Genomic DNA, 16,384 nt, shown 5'->3' on the forward strand with positions numbered 1-16,384 from the left:
AGAGTTGGCAGCCGATGCAATGTTGGACAAGGTCCTGCGCGTCTGCTCGGGCCGTCGACCAATAGAAGCCTGTGTGGAAGGCTTTGCTGACTAGCGCTCGAGCTGCGGCGTGGTGTCCGCACAGTCCGGCATGAATTTCAGCCAGGAGTTGCCGCCCTTCCTCTTCGGAGATGCACCTTTGGAGCACTCCGGTCGCGCTTTTCTTGTAGAGTTCCCCTTTGTGGACCTTGTAAGCTTTAGAACGCCGGACTATGCAGCGTGCTTCATTTTGGTCTTCGGGGAGCTCCTGCCTATTTATGTAGGCCAAGAATGGCTTGGTCCACGGGGCAATTACGGCCATGATTTCGTCAGCCGAGGGTGTTATTTCGGTGGCAGAGCCTCCGATTGTGTCGGATGGTTCGGAGTCTGGGGGTGTATTCGGATCCATGTTGGTATTGCCGGACTCCCCTTCCCATACTATGGATGGCTTGAATAGCCTTTCCAGGAATATATTAGGTGGGACAGGGTCGCGTTTGGCGCTGATGCGGGCTAGGACGTCTGTCGCTTGATTGTTTTCTCAAACCACGTGGTGGAATTCGAGCCCCTCGAACCGAGCTGACATTTTGAGGACGGCATTATGATAGGCCGCCATTTTTGGATCCTTGGCATCAAAGTCTCCGTTTATTTGTGATATTGCAAGGTTCGAATCCCGACGCACTTCCAGGCGTTGGATGCCCATAGAGACTGCCATCCGAAGACCATGTAACAGGGCCTCATATTCGGCCGCGTTGTTGGAGTCTGCGTATAATATTTGTAGGACGTACTGGACCATGTCCCCGGTGGGAGACGTCAGGACTACCCCTGCTCCCAGTCCGGCCAGCATTTTGGAGCTGTCAAAGTGCATGATCCAGTTGGAGTACATGTCGTACTCTTTAGGGAGTTCGGCTTCTGTCCATTCGGCGACAAAGTCAGCCAATACTTGCGACTTAATGGCTCGCCGCGGTTTGTATGTTACTAGAACATGATGGCGCGCATTGCCGCGCCCGTCTATTTTGGCAGTAGATTGGTATGAATTTTCGTAATCTATGGTGATATAAAACACGAAAGCTAAATTTACATAAGCCAACTCTTATATTTGTAAGTTGTCAAATTGGGAAATTCAATTGATTTGTAGTGAAAGTAATGTGGTAGTAGGAATGACTTGCCGCTTGTTGCCACACTCTTCTATATTGATGAACATACATTAAACATACAGTAATCTGATATTCAAACCAATTCTTACATGAAGGCTTTCAAATTGTGGGAAGGATTTATCTCATACAGAGCAGTAAGGGCCTTGTTATTTCTAACAGGTGCGAATTTTCTTATAGGAGGATATGTTCATGCCTGGAAGCTATCTATAGCACAAATATGGAACCTCATAGCATCGAGATAGTATAATTTGAACAATACAAATTACAACATTTCAAGTGTATAGCCCTAGACAAAGATATCATCTACTTCGAAAGCAACAACCATGCGTTTGGCACATGTAATGAACCTGAAGATGAGCTTTAGAATACCAAAAAATCTCTTCTCCAACCTGCATATTCAGTACACTACCTAAGCTATAATACCACACATCTTTACGGATTAGCAAGAATGCACTATAGTCTAGCTATATATTTATCTCACATTGTGTTGGCCATCTCTTTGCAGTCAATACTCATTATCAATCATGTACTCCTTCCGTCCGGAAATAATTGTATCTCAATCGGATGTACTAATTACTGAATATACGTTTAGATACATCCTTTTGAGCGATAGTTATTTCAGAACAGAGGAAGTAATATATAGCCTATAGGCCCGATGGATATCATCGGTATTAAATATGGATGTGCAAGTATGCTCACAACAAAAATTTTGAATTTGTTTTCATTCAAGTATATGGATAGTTTATTTTTGAGAAAAAGTACACATATAGTTGTGTGTAAAAATAGAAGAATCTACAATAGTAGAATAATGCCTTGTGACAATGAAACAACAGACTGGCATTCGTTCCATCGCATCAAATATAAAACATATCGTAGAGTCACACTGTCATAAGCTATCTTCCATGCAAAATCTAAATAACTTGTGACCTACGAAATGGCAGATTAACATTCATCCCATCCCATCAAAGATTAAATGTATCGTAGAGTCACGTTGTAAGCTATCTTCCATGCAAAATCTGTATAACATGTGACCTATGAAACAACAGGTTGACATTCATCCCATCCCATCAAAGATAACCCGCACTATAGAGTCACATTGTATAAGCTATCTCCCATGTAAAATCTAAATAACCTGTGACCTATGAAACAGTAGTTTGACATTCATCACATCCCATCATAGATAAAATGCATCGTAGAGTCACATTATAATTCATCACATCCCATCATAGATAAAATGCATCATAGAGTCACATTATATAAGCTATCTTCCATGCAAAATCTAAAATAACAAAATTGAAAATTAACATCTAAGTCCATTGTTGTTTATATCTGATACATTAAAAATATTCAAGGAGTAAATCAAATAGGAAATATACAATCTTCTAAACACAACAGGTCCAATTAATTCTGGAACATACATTAGTATGATAAAGTGGCTAACACACTGTGAACCATGGAAAGGATATCCATCACTTGGTAAATGTTTATATATTATTTTAGAAATTATTGAAGAATGGTAGTTGCTAACAAACTGAAGTAGAGAAACTAACTATTCAATTTCTTTGATACCTAGGAGAATCGCAATAAACAGAAAGGTAATCATAGTTAAGTTCACTGGATTACAACAACATGAATAATGGGGAAATCGTGTTGAACACACGTGTTACTCTGCAACGTTTCTGTTCCCTTTTGTGTATGCTCGCCTTATACTTTAGTTCCGATGAAGAATGCCAACAACGACATTAATATTTCCTGTTTTCTGTAACTAATATGGGCCAACCAATTTTTCTTTGCATGTCACACCATGTACTTAAAAACTAAATTATCCATAAAATTATTGGGCTTTTCTCATTTGTGGATAGAAGCAGTAGATGTTGGTTCGCCCCCTCTAGAATAGCATGGTTACGTTTTTTGTGCATTTTACTATATTGTTCCAACTTCCAAGTAAGATGTTGCATGGAGCGGCAAAAAACACAATGGTATGAATCAGTCAGAAATCTAAGCAAGTAAAATATGAATTTAGAATGTCTGGCGGCCCAATTGATGTAATTACATGTACAGAAGGCATTGTAGATTATGAACCGAAGAATTTCCAAATATATAAAAGGTGAGAATCAGTCTCTAACCAATTAACTAGAGCCATTATGAATACCCCTGTACAAAATTGGGATTGGGAGGATATTAGCACAATGTCATGTGGACGAAGAAATCATACCTGAAAAAAATAAAGATAAAGCGGTGATCGAAGAGGGCAAGATGAGGAAACATATGTGCACGCACGTGAACTGAAGCAGCAGAAGAGTGGAAAACATACAGGGATAAATCCACTAATCACCGCCAGCATGGGGAGCACATCATCCGCCATGAATGCCTCCAAAAACTGAAGAATGATTGCTTCCTTCAAACCATAGGGGAGCAGTTTCGCACGATGAACTACTGAACAGCAAAATGACGATTGGCCTCGGCCTGCATCGACAGCGATACGGAAACCCAAACAAACTTTACCACATGGAGTTGTCCCGTATTGGGATGATGCAACATCCTGCATCACGTCCGTCGTCTGGCCTCTCCGCCCGTTACCTCTCTGGCCCTAAACTGGCGACTGCATCAAAAATATTTGGGGGAAGGATAGGCGATGCGGTAGAAAGAGAGGGCGAGGGGATGGATTGGTCGCTGCGCTCTTTCGTCGATCGAGATTTCTGAGACGACGAAGGGATCGATCTCCTCGGAGGCGCCGCCATGTGAAGGCTAGGAGCCAGAGACATTGGGAACGAAAGCCAGGGGTAGCGAGCATCCTGTTCTTTTGGGTTGGAGGATGGGAAGCTGTTACAGGCCCTGTAGGCCCAATTTAATCACAAGCGCCCAAAAAAACCACTGGAGCAGCAGCCCGATAAGGCTAGCGCAGCCTGGCGCATGAGCTAGCGTGTACGTGAGATTTAGGTGAGATTAAGAGCAAATCTGACGGCTAAGAAAGCCTAAAAGTGATGATCCAATGGATAGGAATGCTAATGGACTGAGAGGGAAGGGAAAGTGCTCAGTTGTAATGTATTTAAATGTCGAACGGCAGGAGCTCGATGGCCCATTTAGCAATCCGGCCCGTAGCATCACGGTTATTAATTATGTCGTTGAGTGGTACTTCGGAGGCGACGGTAATTCAACACTCTTGAAAGTAGTGTCTTAGCTTCCGAGATGCCATGAAGACTGCGTATGCTATTTTTTGATAGTGTGGGTATCGGGATTTACATGGGTTGAGCACCGTGGATACGTAGTAAACCGGCTTTTGAAGCGAGAATTAGTATCCGTCCACCTCTCGTTCGACGACGAGCACTGCGCTTACCACTTGATGTGTTGCAGCTATGTATAGCAGCATAGGTTCGCCGATGTTTGGCGCTGTTAGGACCGGATTACTGGCCAATAAGATCTTTATCTCATTGAGTCCGGCCGCGGCTGCGTTCGTCCATACAAAGTGTTCGGTGCACCGAAGGAGGCGGTAAAGAGGCAACGCCTTTTTTCCTAGCCTGGATATAAAGCGGCTCAAAGCGTCCACGCATCTTGCTAGTTTCTGGATGTGCTTGAGGTCTGTTGGTATGGCAAACTACGACGGGGCTCGGATTTTTGCTGGATTCACTTCTATTCCTCTATTGGAAACAATGAAGCCTAGGAGCTTCCCCGAAGGGACACCGAAAACACATTTTTCTGGATTCAACTTGATGTCGTATGTCCGGAGGTTATCGAATGTGAGCCTCAAGTCATCTATTAAGGTTTCGACGTGTCTGGTTTTTATGACAACATCGTCCACATATTCTTCCACTGTTTTGCCGATTTGTTTCTCCAGGCATGTTTGAATCATGCGTTGATAGGTTGCGCCGGCATTCTTGAGCCCGAAGGGCATAGTGTTGAAGCAAAAAGGGCCATATGGCCTTATAAAAGCTGTTGCAGCTTGGTCAGACTCTGCCATCTTTATTTGATGGTATCCAAAGTATGCGTCGAGAAAACATAGCGAGTCGTGTCCAGCTGTGGCATCGATGATTTGATCGATGCGAGGGAGGGGAAAGGGATCCTTGGGGCAAGCCTTGTTGAGGTCTTTGAAGTCGACGCATGGGCGCCAGGATTTGTCCTTTTTTGGCACCATTACCAAATTGGCCAGCCAATCCGGATGTTTAATATCTCTGATGAATCCGGCCTCAAGCAACTTGGCTAGCTCTTCCCCCATGGCTTGCCGTTTGGGTTCTGAAAACCGCCTTAGGCTCTGTTTGACCGGTTTGTATCCCTTTAGTATATTGAGGCTGTGTTTGGCCAGCCGGCGTGGGATGCCTGGCATGCCGAAGGGTGCCAGGCAAAAATGTCCTAATTTTCGCGTAAGAATTCTCGCAGTGCGGCGTCCATCACGGGGATCAGTTGTGTTCCGATGGATGCTGTCTTCGTGGGATCCGTTGGGTGGACCTGGAATTTGACTATCTCGTCTACAGGTTTAAAAGAGGTGGACTTGGGTCGTTTGTCGAGTATCACATCGTCCCTGTCCACGGTGGCCCGCAGTGTTGTTAACTCTTCGGCTGCTAGGGCTAGTGCTGTGGCTTTGTTTTCGACGCGGAGTGCGATGTCCGGATCACTGGCTAGAGTGATGATTCCGTTGGGCCCGGGCATTTTAAGCTTCATGTACCCGTAATGGGGTACAGCTTGAAAGCTTGTAAACGCGTCCCGCCCTAGAAGGGCGTGGTATCCGCTGCTGAAAGGAGCCACTTGGAATGTGATTTCTTTGGATCTTTAATTCTCCGGGGTGCCGAATACCACATCGAGTGTGATTTTTCCCGCGCACTGTGCTTCCCGAGTAGGGATGATTCCCCTGAAGGTGGTGTCGCTTTGCTCAATGCGGCCTTTATCAATCTCCATTTTGTTGAGCGTTTCTTCTTAGATCAAGTTTAACCCACTTCCGCCGTCCATGAGTACTTTGGTCAGTCGGAAGCCGTCCACGATTGGGCTAAGGACCAGAGCGCCGGTGCCCGGACAGTCCGGAATCGAGGTTCGTCACGGGCATTGAAAGTTATAGTCGTGTCGTTCCAGGGGTTTATCTTTGCCACACAGCAAATTTCCACAGAGCTTCAGTGAGCCCGCTTGTGCCTGTTGTTCGAGGCGAAAGTCTCAAAGACTGTTAGTACTGTATTGTGTCCGCAGGCAGGATATTGTTCCGCTTTATGGCTCGCAAGAAGATCCTCGCCACTTTTTGCCACCTACCGAAGTATCCAACATGCCCTAAGGCTATGAGTTGGTATTGTATCCGGTGTACTGTGAAGATTACATGGCCCGTCGAGCCATTCTTCCAATACGGATCCCCGTCCTGGGGTGGGCTTCAGTTTCTTGGGGATTGGATCGGGCGTCTTACGAGAGTTCGTCCGTTTGGTTCGGACAAAGGTTTTGGCGAGAGCGGTACTATCCCAAAATTCTGTTTGGGTCTTCCAAGCGCTCTCCACCGCACAGTACTTACGTACTATGGTTGCCAAGTCCGCGAAACATATTATCTCGCGGCGGCTTATAGCATTGAGGAGCCCTTCGTCTGTGCAGTTTTTGCAGAAGAGTGAGATCATGTTCTCCTCGCGGCAGTCCTTAACCTTGTTGAGCGCAAGGAGGAATCTGGGCCAGTAATGATGTACCGTCTCCTGGGGCTCTTGCCTGATGCGGGAGAGACAGATTAAGTCCAAATAAGTGTTGTTAGCAGAATCCGGATTATGATCCGATCTAACGCCCAAGGGCGCAGGCGGTTCTGAGCCCAACAGCTCGGGATCCGGAGTGCTACCCGATTCCTTCGGCCCAATGCCCGATCCAAATCCGGGACCTGGGGCAGGTTGTCTCCTGAGCAGATTTTCGGCTCAAGGAGTTCGGCGATCCGAACATAATTCGTCCTCAAAGCTGGGGGATGATCCGCGTGTGGTTCTTCCACAATCGCTATCTCATGGGTGGCCGGCGAGGATCTGATGTCCCTTCTGTCGGGTTTAAGCCCAATCCGGTCATAGTTCGTAGCGACTCTCAAAGCGGTGATGCGATCCAAGAGTCCATTAAAGGAGGAGAGCTCCAGTGGATCCGTCTGTTCGGCAAGATCCGAACTGACCCGAAGGTTATGATTGATGACCCGAGAGGCCATCGTCGGCTCTGTCGCCGATGGGGCGGCCATGATAAAGCCGCCGAGTCGGAGCGTCTGGCCTACAGCCATAGCTCCCTCCGAAGTAATGTCGTCCTTGAAGACAAGTCGAGCCATCAAGCCTTGCAGCAACGTCACAGAGGAACTCTCAATGAAAACACCAATGTCGGTGTCAAAACCGGTGGATCTCGGGTAGGGCGTCCCGACCTGTGCATCAAGGCTGATGGTAACAAGAAGTAAGGGACACAGATGTTTACCCAGGTTCGGTCCCTCTCGATGGAGGTAAAACCCTACTTCCTGCTTGATTAATATAGATGATATGGGTAGTACAAGAGTAGATCTACCACGAGATCGTAGAGACTAAACCCTAGGAGCTAGCCTATGATGGTATGAATGTAATTGTGATCGGCCTTCTAAGGACCAACCTCTCCGGTTTATATAGACACCGGAGAGGGCTAAGGTTTACATGGAGTCGGTTACAAGGAAGGAAATGTAATATCTGGATCGCCAAGCTTGCCTTCCACGCCAAGGAAAGTCCCATCCGGACACGGGCCGAAGTCTTGAGTCTTGTATCTTCACGCTTCAATAGTCCGGATGTTGTACACAGTCCAGCTGTCCGGATACCCCCTAATCCAGGACTAACTCACCGGCCAGGGCAGGCCGCGCCTCCCTCCCCCTGAGTTCGAATAGGACAAGGAAAGGTGGGGCGGTGCCCCCCTTGCCTTCCCTCTCTCCCTCTCCTTCCTTCCCCCTCCCTTCCCCAAGTTGAAACCTACTAGGAATAGGATTCCTAGTAGGAATCCTACTTGGGCGCGTCCTACAGGGGCCGGCCAGCCTCCCACCTTGACCCTTTATATACGGGGGTAGGGGGCACCCTAGAACATACAAGTTGACAATTGTTTTAGCCCTGTGCCGTGCCTCCCTCCTACGCCGGTAACTGCTTCATCGCCATCACCACACCATCGTGATGACGAAACTCTCCCTCGGCCTCAACTGGATCAAGAGTATGAGGGACATCCGGTGCTTGGATAGGTTGGATCGCGAACACATTCGACTACATCAACCGCGTTAACTAAATGCTTCCGCTTTCGGTCTACAAGGGTACATGGACACACTCTCCCCTCTCGTTGCTATGCATCACCTAGATAGATCTTGCGTGGTCGTAGGATATTTTTTAAATTACCATGTTCCCCAACAGTGGCCTCCGAGCCAGGTCTTTGCGTAGATGTTATATGCACGAGTAGAACACAAAGTGTTGTGGGAGACAATAGTCATACTGCTTACCAGCATGTCGTACTTTGATTCGGCAGTATTGTTGGATGAAGCGGCTTAGACTGACATTACGCGTACGCTTACGCGAGACTCGTTCTACCGACGTGCTTTGCACATAAGTGGCTGGTGAGTGTCTGTTTCTCCAACTTTAGTTGAATCGAGTGTGGCTATGCCCGGTCCTTGTTGAAGGTTAAACCAGCATACTTGACGAAACATCGTTGTGGTTTTGATGCATAGGTAAGAACGGTTCTTGCTAGAAGCCCGTACCAGCCACGTAAAACTTGCAACAACAAAGTAGAGGACGTCTAACTTGTTTTTGCAGGGCTTGCTATGATGTGATATGGTCAAGCATGATGTGATATAAATTGTTGTATGAGATGATCATGTTTTGTAACAAAGTTATTGGCAACTCGCAGGAGTCATATGGTTGTCGCTTTATTGTATGCAATGCAATCGCCATGTAATTGTTTTACTTTATCACTAAGCGGTAGCGATAGTCGTAGTAACAATAGTTGGCGAGAAGACAACGATGCTACGATGGAGATCAAGGTGTCGCGCCAGTGGCATTGGAGATCATGACGATGCTTCGGTGATGGAGATCATGAGCACAAGATGATGATGGCCATATCATGTCACATATTTTGATTGCATGTGATGTTTACCCTTTTTGCATCTTATTTTGCTTAGAACATTAGTAGCATTATAAGATGATCCCTGATGTCTACTACACCACCTTCTTCTTGTAGACGTTGTTGGGCCTGCAAGTGCACAGGTTTGTAGGGCAGTAGCAAATTTCCCTCAAGTGGATGACCTAAGGTTTATCAATCCGTGGGAGGCGTAGGATGAAGATGGTCTCTCTCAAACAACCCTGCAACCAAATAACAAAGAGTCCCTTGTGTCCCCAACACACCCAATACAATGGTAAATTGTATAGGTGCACTAGTTCGGCGAAGAAATGGTGATACAAATGCAATATGGATGGTAGATATAGGTATTTGTAATACGAAAATATAAAAACAGCAAGGTAACAAGTGGTAAAAGTGAGCGTAAACGGTATTGCAATGATAGGAAACAAGGCATAGGGTTCATACTTTCACTAGTGCAAGTTCTCTCAACAATAATAACATAGATAGATCATATAACAATCCCTTAACATGCAACAAAGAGTCACTCCAAAGCCACTAATAGCAGAGAACAAACATAGAGATTATGGTAGGGTACGAAACCACCTCAAAGTTATCCTTTCGGGTTGATCTATTAAAGAGTCCGTACTAGAATAACACCTTAAGACACAAATCAACCAAAACCCTAATGTCACCTAGATACCCCATTGTCACCTCAAGTATCCGTGGGCATGATTATACGATATGCATCACACAATCTCAGATTCATCCAACCAACACAAAGTACTTCAAAGAGTGCCCCAAAGTTTCTATCGGAGAGTCAAGAAAACGTGTGCCAACCCCTATGCATAGGTTCATGGGTGGAACCCGCAAGTTGGTCACTAAAACATACATCAAGTGGCACGTGGTATCCCATTGTCACCACAGGTAAACACGGCAAGACATACATCAAGTGTTCTCAAATAAAGACTCAATCCGATAAGATAACTTCAAGAGGGAAACTCAATTCATCACAAGAGAGTAGAGGGAGAGAAACATCATAAGATCCAACTATAATAGCAAAGATCGCGATACATCAAGATCGTGCCATAGAGAGAAGATGAGAGAGAGAGAGAGAGATCAAACATATAGCTACTGGTACATACCCTCAGCCCCGAGGGTGAACTACTCCCTCCTCGACATGGATAGCGCCGGGATGATGAATATGGCCACCGGTGATGGGTTCCCCCTCCGGCAGGGTGCCGGAACGGGCTCCCGAGAGGTTTTTGGTGGCTACAGAGGCTTGCGGAGGCAGAACTCCCGATCTATCTTGATATTCGATGTTTTTAAGGTACGTAGGCTTATATAGGCGAAAGAAGTCGGTCGGGGGGTGCTCGAGGGGCCCACGAGACAGGGGGGCGCGCCCAATAGGGGGGGCGCGCCCAATAGGGGGGGCGCCCCCTATCTCCTGGCCTCCTCGAGGATCTTCTGACGTGAACTCCAAGTCTCCATGATCATATTCTTCCAAAAAAATCATGCTGCCGAAGGTTTCATTCCGTTTGGACTCCATTTGATATTCCTTTTCCTCGAAATACTGAAACAGGCAATAAAACAACAATATGGGCCGGGCCTCCGGTTAATAGGTTAGTCCCAAAAGTAATATAAAAGTGTATAATAAAGCCCGTAATCATTCAAAACAGATAATAAAATAGCATGAATGCTTCATAAATTATAGATACGTTGGAGATGTATCAGCATCCCCAAGCTTAATTCCTACTCTTCCTCAAGTAGGTAAATGATAAAAGAAAGAATTTATGAAGTGTGAGTGCTAGAAGGTGCACAAGTATGATCAATGATAATTTCCATCACCTTTTCTAGCATGATAATATGTCATAATAGTAGTTCAACTCATAAAACTTCTCACAATAAAGTAACAAGCAATTCACATGTCAAAGCATAGACCATAAACTTTCTTGAAAACTAGAAAACTTCATTCTCAGTCATCAAACAATTGCAATTCATCTTATTTTCAGGAATAACAAACTCCACATACTCAACTATCATATAGCCTTCTACAATTTCTAACACTCACACAATATTAATGGTTATGGAGTTTCAATCAGAGACTGAGAAAGATAGGGGCTTATAGTGTTGCCTCCCAACGTATTCACCTTTGGGTGATGTCAACAATAATAGTTCATGCTAACTTACATCCAATTGGATATATATATCAGGATCACCCCAACACAAAGTGCTTGCCAAAGGATAAAATGAAAAAGGGAAAGGTGAAGATCACCTTGACTCTTGCATAAAGTAAAAGACATAAAGTATAAGATAGGCCCTTCGCAGAGGGAAGCAGAGGTTGTCATGCGCTTTTAGGGTTGGATACACAAAATCTTAATGCGAAAGAACGTCACTTTATATTGCCCCTTGTATATGGACCTTTATTATGCAGTCCGTCGCTTTGATTGCTTCCATAACAAGATCGTACAAAGCTTATTTTCTCCGCACTAATAAGTCATGCATATTTAGAGAGCAATTTTTATTGCTTGCACCGATGACAACTTACTTGAAGGATCTTACTCAATCCATAGGTAGGTATGGTGGAATCTCATGGCAAAAACTGGGTTTAAGGATATTTGGAAGCACAAGTAGTATCTCTACTTGGTGCAAGGAATTCTGGCTAGCATGAGGGGGAAAGGCAAGCTCAACATGTTTGAATGATCCATGACAATATACTTTAACTGAGATGTCAGAAAACATAAACCATTACGTTGTCTTCCTTGTCCAACATCAACTCTTTAGCATGTATACTTAATGAGTGCTCCCAATTATAAAAGATGTCTAGGATAGTGTATTTATATGTGAAATCTCTCTTCCTTCAATATTCTTTCATGAATTGTTCAAATCACCAATACAATGCTTGCTAACCTTCAATAAATTTACAACCTCTACTTCTTAGATGTGAAGTCATTACTCCCGATGGGATAAGCAAATGAGGCATATAAAATTTCAGATTTATGACAATCAACTCATTCAACAATTTACTCATAGGATAAAAGTGAAGCACACGAGTAAATGAAAAACTACTCCAACAAGATATAAGTGAAGATCAATGAGTAGCGAAATAATTATGTAGCTATGTGAAGACTCTCTCTCATTAAAGAATTTCAGATCTTGGTATTGTATTCAAACAGCAAGCAAAACAAAATAAAATGACATTGCAAGGATAGCACAACTCATGTGAAGAAGCAAAAACTTAGGTTCAACCGATACTAACCGATAGTTGATGAAGAAGAAAGGTGGGATGCCTACCGGGGCATCCCCAAGCTTAGATGCTTGAGACCTCTTGAAATATTATCTTGGGGTGCCTTGGGCATCCCCAAGCTTGAACTTTTGTGTCTCCTTATTCCTCTCATATCATGGTTTCTCTTTTTATCAAAAGCTTCATCCACACCAAACTCAACAAGAACTCGTGAGATAGGTTAGTATAAACCAATGCAAAACCTTATCAATTTCTACTGTAACAAATCACTAAAATTATTATTCATCATTGCATACTAAATGCCTCTGCATATTTAATACTCCCATCCTCAAATAGAATCATTAAACAAGCAAACATATGCAAACAATGCAAACATAACAGCAATCTGCCAAAATAGTACAGTCTGAAAAGAATGCAAGATTCATCATACTTCCCTAACTCCAAAAATTATGAGAGAAAATTCCCACTTTAGTAAATTTATTAGAGATCATTATGCAAAAGGTTTCAACATTATGTCATTCTCTGACTTTTCTAATTTTTGCAACAGCGGTAAACTTTCTGTTTTCAAACAGCAACATGTATACTAACAAAATAAGCATGGCAAAGGCTATCCTTGACTTTTTTGTTGAAAATAAAGATGCAAAACATTATTCTAAATAACAGCAAGCAAATACTAACAAAATAAAATGACGCTCCAAGCAAAACACATATCATGTGGTGAATAAAAATATAGCTCCAAGTAAAGTTACCGATGAACGAAGACGAATGAGGGGATGCCTTCCGGGGCATCCCCAAGCTTAGGCTCTTGGTTGTCCTTGAATATTACCTTGGGGTTCCTTGGGAATCCCCAAGCTTAGGTTCTTGCCACTCCTTATTCCATAGTCCATCGAATCTTTACCCAAAACTTGAAAACTTCACAACACAAAACTCAACAGAAAACTCGTAAGCTCCGTTAGTATAAGAAAATAAAACCACCACTTAGGTACTGTAATGAACTCATTCTAAATTCATATTGGTGTAATATCTACTGTACCTCAACTTATCTATGGTTCATATCCTCGTATACTACTCATAGATTCATCAAAATAAGCAAACAACACAAAGAAAACAGAATCTGTCAAAAATAGAACAGTCTGTAGTAATCTATATCAAACATATACTTCTGGAACTCCAAAAATCCTACCAAATTAGGAAGTCCTAATAAATTTGTTTACCAATCCATAGCAAAAATAATCAGATAGGAAACACGTTTCTGTGAATTAACAAAACTAATTTACTAGGTGCAAAAGTTTCTGATTCTCAGCAGGATCAACACAACTATCACCGTAAGCTATCCTAAAGGTCTTACTTGGCACTTTATTTAAACAAAAGCTATAAAACATGATTACTACAGTAGCAAAATCATGTGAACACACAAAAACAGTAAGGATAAATATTGGGTTGTCTCCCAACAAGCGCTTTTCTTTAATGCCTTTCTAGCTAGGCATGATGATGACAATGATGCTCACGTAAAAGATAAGAATTGAAACATAACGGGAGCATTATGAAGCATATGGATAGCACATTTAAGTCTAACCCACTTCCTATGCATAGGGATTTTGTGAGCAAATAACTTAGGGGAACAATAATCAACTAGCATAGGAAGGTAAAACAAGCATAGCTTCAAGATTTTCAACACATAGAGAGGAAACTTGATATTATTGCAATTCCTACAAGCATATATTCCTCCCTCATAATAATTTTCAGTAGCATCATGAATGAAATCAACAATATAACCAGCACCTAAAGCATTCTTTTCATGATCTACAAGCATAGAAAATTTACTACTCTCCACATAAGCAAAATTCTTCTCATGAATAGTAGTGGGAGCAAACTCAATAAAATAATTATCATGTGAGGCATAATCCAATTAAAAACTAAAATCACGATGACAAGTTTCATGGTTAACAATATTCCTAATAGCATACAAGTCATCACAATAATCATCATAGATAGCAACTTTATTCTCATAATCAATTGGAACCTCTTCCGAAATAGTGGAATCATCACTAAATAAAGTTGACACTCTTCCCAACCCACTTTCATCAATATAATCATCATAAATAGGAGGCATGCTTTCATCATAATAAATTTGCTCATCAAAACTTGGGGGACTAAAAATATCATATTCATCAAACATAGCTTCCCCAAGCTTGTGGCTTTGCATATCATTAGCATCATGGATATTCAAGGAATTCATACTTAAACAACATTGCAGTCATGCTCATCATTCAAAGATTTAGTATCAAACATTCTATAAATTTCTTCTTCTAGCACTCAATTTTCCTTTTCATCAAACTCACGAAAGATATTAAAATGATGAAGCGTAAGAGATAAACTTAACTCCATTTTTTGGTAGTTTTCTTTTATAAACTAAACTAGTGATAAAACAAGAAACAAAAAGATTCGATTGCAAGATCTAAGATATACCTTCAAGCACTCACCTCCCCGGCAACAGCGCCAGAAAAGAGCTTGATGTCTACTACACCACCTTCTTCTTGTAGACGTTGTTGGGCCTGCAAGTGCATAGGTTTGTAGGACAGTAGCAAATTTCCCTCAAGTGGATGACCTAAGGTTTATCAATCAGTGGGAGGCGTAGGATGAAGATGGTCTCTCTCAAACAACCCTGCAACCAAATAACAAAGAGTCTCTTGTGTCCCCAACACACCCGATACAATGGTAAATTGTATAGGTGCACTAGTTCAGTGAAGAGATGGTGATACAAGTACAATATGGATAGTAGATAAAGGTTTTTGTAATCTGAAAATGTAAAAACAGCAAGGTAACTAATGATAAAAGTGAGCGTAAACAGTACTGCAATGATAGGAAACAAGGCATAGGGTTCATACTTTCACTAGTGCAAGTTCTTTCAACAATAATAACATAGATAGATCATATAACGATCCCTCAACATGCAACAAAGAGTCACTCCAAAGCCACTAATAGCGGAGAACAAACGAAGAGATTATGGTAGGGTACGAAACCACCTCAAAGTTATTCTTTCGGATCAATCTATTCAAGAGTTCGTACTAGAATAACACCTTAAGACACAAATCAACCAAAACCCTAATGTCACCTAGATACTCCATTGTCACCTCAAGTATCCGTGGGCATGATCATACGATATGCATCACACAATCTCAGATTCATCCAACCAACACAAAGTACTTCAAAGAGTGCCCCAAAGTTTCTACCGGAGAGTCAAGAAAACGTGTGCCAACCCCTATGCATAGGTTCATGGGCGGAACCCTCAAGTTGGTCACCAAAACATACATCAAGTGGCACGTGATATCCCATTGTCACCACAGATAAACACGGCAAGACATACATCAAGTGTTCTCAAATAAAGACTCAATCCGATAAGATAACTTCAAGAGGGAAACTCAATTCATCACAAGAGAGTAGAGGGGGGAAACATCATAAGATCCAACTATAATAGCAAAGCTCACGATACATCAGAATCGTGCCATAGAGAGAACACGAGAGAGAGATATCAAACACATAGCTACTGGTATATACCCTCAGCCCCGAGGGTGAACTACTCCCTCCTCATCATGGATAGCGCAGGGATGACGAAGATGGCCACCGGTGATGGGTTCCCCCTCCGGCAGGGTGCCGGAACGGGCTCCCGAGAGGTTTTTGGTGGCTACAGAGGTTTGTGGCGGCAGAACTCCTGATCTATCTTGATATTCGATGTTTTTAGGGTACGTAGGCTTATATAGGCGAAAGTAGTCGGTCGGGGGGTGCTCAAGGGGCCCACGAGACAGGGGGCGCGCCTAGTAGGGGGGCGCCCCCTATCTCCTGGCCTCCTCGAGAATCTTCAGACGTGAACTCCAAGTCTCCGGGGTCATATTCTTCCAAAAAATCACGCTACTGAAGGTTTCATTCCGTTTGGACTCCG

The sequence above is a fragment of the Triticum aestivum genome, chromosome 4B (genome assembly GCF_018294505.1).
Source record: "Triticum aestivum cultivar Chinese Spring chromosome 4B, IWGSC CS RefSeq v2.1, whole genome shotgun sequence".
NCBI lineage: Eukaryota > Viridiplantae > Streptophyta > Magnoliopsida > Poales > Poaceae > Triticum > Triticum aestivum.